Raw genomic sequence first — 4,113 nt, 5'->3', positions numbered from 1 at the left:
TGCCCCCAATCCATCCCAGCACCAGAGTCTTTTCCAATGATTCAACTTGTTGCATGAGGTGGCCAGAGTACTGGAGTTTCAACTTCAGTATCATTCCTTCCAAAGAAATCCCAGGGCTGATCTCCTTCAGAATGGACTGGTTGGATCTCCTTGTAGTCCAAGGGACTCTCAAGAGTCTTCTCCAACACCACAGTTCAAAAGCATCAATTCTTCGATGCTCAGCTTTCTTCACAGTCCAATTCTCACATCCCTACATGACCACTGGAAAAACCATAGCCTTGACTAGACGGACTTTGTTGGCAAAGTAATGTCTCTGCTTTTGAATATGCTATCTAGGTTGGTCATAACTTTTCTTCCAAGGAGTAAGTGTCTTTTAATTTCATGGCTGCAGTGATTTTGGAGCCCAAAAATAAAGTCTGACACTGTTTCCACTGTTTCCCCATCTATTTCCCATGAACTGATGGGACCAGATGCCATGATCTTCGTTTTCTGAATGTTGAGCTCTAAGCCAACTTTTTCACTCTTGTCTTTCACTTTCGTCAAGAAGCTTTTTAGTTCCTCTTCACTTTCTGCCATAAGGGTGATGTCATCTGCATATCTGAGGTTATTGATATTTCTCCCAGCAATCTTGATTCCAGCTTGTGCTTCCTCCAGCCCAGCATTTCTCACGATGTACTCTGCATATAAGTTAAATAAGCAGGGTGACAATATACAGCCTTGATGTACTCCTTTTCCTATTTGGAAGCAGTCTGTTGTTCCATGTCCAGTTCTAACTGTTGCTTCCTGACCTGCATATACACATTCATATATATTTATCTTAGCAAGCTTTCTCTTAAACATTTTGCTTTGTATTCATAAGAGCTTTTCAGGTCAGTAATAGATATACATCTCATCATTTGTAACTATTACATATTCTTTCTATGGAAAAAAGGCACCATTATTTATCTAATTCCCTATTGATGGACATCTGTTTGTTTCTAATTTTTCTAATTTTTTACTTTCATAAACAATGCTGGAAGCAGCGAGTGTCTCTTTACATGTAGCTTTATACAGTTCATAGAGTATTACTAGAGGCATGGGTTTAAGAAATTCAAACAATGGGACATAAGGAGTGATTGTAAATTTTCAGTCATGAAGCCTCTCACATAAAGACCAGTTTAGGGTTTTCCTTGGTGGTTCCAGTGGTTAAGAATCCATCTGCCAAGGCAGGGAACATGGGTTTGAGTCCTGGTCCGAGAAGATTCCACATGCTGCAGAGCAACTGAGACCGTGCTCCACAATTACTGAACCTGTGTGCACCCAGAGCCCGTGCTCTGCGACAAGAGAAGCCACCACAGTGAGAAGCCCTTGCACGGAGGAAGAGTAGTCCTATTCACAGCAACTGGAGAAAGCCCGTGCAGCAACGAAGACCCAGCACAACAACAACAACAACAACAAAAAAAAAACAAATAAAATAAATACATTTTTAAAAAGTCCCAGTTAGTTTTCTCTAGGAGTTGCTTATTAAAGTGCAGATTCACAAGCCCCACACGTGACCTACTGAAGAGTAACCGTGGGAAGAAGGTAGGACAGTAGTATTAATAAATGATAAAATACTGTTATGAAATAAAGCCTAACACCACAGAGTAAATAATGGAGAAGAAAGGATGAAACAAAAGTGAAGAGAATGAAGTCCTTACCTAGATGACTCTCTACTTCCCAGAGCAGCCTAGTATATCTCTGCATGGAACTGGGAGCTCTTAGTTGTATCTGCCTTCAGTGTTCACATATAAGTTGTAAGTCTCTGCTCAAAAGCTACTGAGAATAATTCTAAGTACATACAACTCTTTCCCTGGGAAGCAGACAGATGTGGATGGTTATGATAGTGGCAATAGGGGAATCTCTAAGGGGAACTGAAGCTAAGAGAGGGGCCAAGACCAGTGCCTTGAGGCACAGATATCAGATGACTAGAGACCCAGAGGCAACTCAGCCTCATGCACCCTGGCCTTTATCAGGGCAGATTATCAGGGCAGTTGTGCGCTGAACTAATAGGTCACTTAACTAAGCAGGGCTAAGAGCTGAACTTTTGTTCACTACAGAGCCCAGAACATCCTGTTGTCAAAAATATGGAAAAAGGAAGATACAATCCCTGTATAACTGTTGAACTAGACACATTCCTTACTTGATGGAAGTTTCAGTTTTATAAGAATCTCAATCTTGTCACTCTCTAACTGCTTATTTTTACTAAATCACTGCAATGATTTTCAAAAAATTAGTTCATCACAGAAATTTCACTAAAAGCAGAAGGATATTAAGGGAATCACAAGTCATTGAACAGAGGTAAATCAGTCAGAGAAAATTTGGGGTAAAGACAAAGGTTCCAACAGCACTTAAAGCAAATAAAGATGTGGTTTCCTGAAGAAGAGGAAGGTAGGAAGAGAGATGTAGATATATGAAAACTGGAAGTCAAGATTCTGGTAGACCTGGATCCTAATACTGAATCATCATAAAGTCTCCATGGTTGATAGCTGTATGTGTAAACAAGTGGACACATTTCAACATCTATGTCACATGTGAGTCATACTTGCTGACTTACAAGAGTTTGTTGTGTGCATCAGAAACCAGCAGCAAAACCTATGAACATGTCCAGAAAGATTCTGACTAGGATTTCCTCCTGCCCATCAGCTTCCCCAGGCCCCTCTTCATGTCTTAGTTTCTCAAACGATAGATGAAAGGGTTGAGCATGGAGGACAGGACCATGTAGACTATTGTAGCCATTTGGTCCTGAGCAGTGCACCTGGACAAGGGCTGTAAATAGACATAAAAGATGCTTCCATAAAACAGGATCACCACAGTGAAGTGGGAGCCACAGGTGGAGAAGGCTTTGCATTTCCCTGCAGCTGAGGGGATCCTGAGAACTGCTACAAGGATTTGCACATACGAGAAAACAATGCATAGGAAGGGGGTCGCCCCAAACACCAGCCCTTCTGTCTTTATTGTGAGATCATTGACAAATATGGAGGAGCAGGACAATTTCAGCAGAGGGTTGATGTCACAGAGGAAGTGGTGGATAACACTGGAGTCACAAAAATTGAGCTGATTCAGCAAAAGTATGTGTAGGAGTCAGTGGAGGTGAGGCAGTGAGCAGGAGAAGGCCACCAGCAGGACACAGGGGTGGCGGCTCATGATGGTGATATAGTGGAAGGGGTCACAGATGGCCACATAGTGATCAAAGGTCATGGCTGCCAGAAGGTAACTGTCAATGTCACCAAAGGCATATATAAAATACATCTGGGTCAGATATCCAGCATAGGAGATGGTCTTCTTCTCTGACTGGAAGTCAACTAGCATCTTGGGGACAATGCTTGTTGTGAAGCAAATGTCAGTGAAAGACAGGACACTCAAAAAAAAAAAAAATACATGGGGGTATGAACTTGGGGGTCAGAGCTGATGGCCAGGATGGTGAGCAGGTTCCCTGTTACAGTGACCAGGTACATGGTGAGGAAGAGAATGAAGAGTGGCTTCTGGTCCTAAGGCTGGGAGGACAGTTCTAGGAGGATGAACTCAAGACACTGCTGGTTTGATTGAGTCTTTCCATGATCATGGAACCAACTAAAACAGAGAAGATTCCTACAATGTAACACACATCTCCATGACTGAAAGCATCAACAAGCCAACAAGCCTGTGTTTCTTCCTACCTTCACTTTCTACCTATAGGGTTGTGACTAGCTGCCACATAGGCAACTTGTCACCTTTGTGGTCCTTGAACTTGCCCTTCCTTCTCAACTCTAAGACTTCTCATGCTTCTTGTGTTGATAGCAAGAACTTTTGAGGAAGAGCATAGTTGAACCTTCATTAGTTTACTTTTAAATCTAGAAAAAATTGATTCAGTTCAGTTAAGTTCAGTTGCTCAGTCGTGTCCAACTCTTTGCGACCCCGTGAATCGCAGCACGCCAGGCCTCCTTGCCCATCACCATCTCCCGGAGTTCACTCAGACTCACTCCATCGAGTCAGTGATGCCATCCAGCCATCTCATCCTCTGTCGTCCCCTTCTCCTCATGCCCCCAATCCCTCCCAGCATCAGAGTCTTTTCCAATGAGTCAACTCTTTGCATGAGGTGGCCAAAGTACTGGA

The 4,113-nt window shown here is 42.8% G+C and overlaps 1 pseudogene; it reads right to left on the bottom strand.

Annotated features, from left to right (window-relative positions):
• Window positions 1-2,640: 2,640 nt before the first annotated feature.
• LOC104983621 lies at window positions 2,641-3,577 on the bottom strand (annotated as a pseudogene).
• Between the last annotated feature and the right edge of the window lie 536 nt (window positions 3,578-4,113).

Source organism: Bison bison, unplaced genomic scaffold, assembly GCF_000754665.1.
Source record: "Bison bison bison isolate TAMUID 2011002044 unplaced genomic scaffold, Bison_UMD1.0 scf7180017863006, whole genome shotgun sequence".
In the NCBI taxonomy this organism is placed as follows: domain Eukaryota; kingdom Metazoa; phylum Chordata; class Mammalia; order Artiodactyla; family Bovidae; genus Bison; species Bison bison.
The sequence above is the reverse complement of the archived record's forward strand: the minus strand, read 5'-3'. Positions and strand labels throughout refer to the sequence as shown.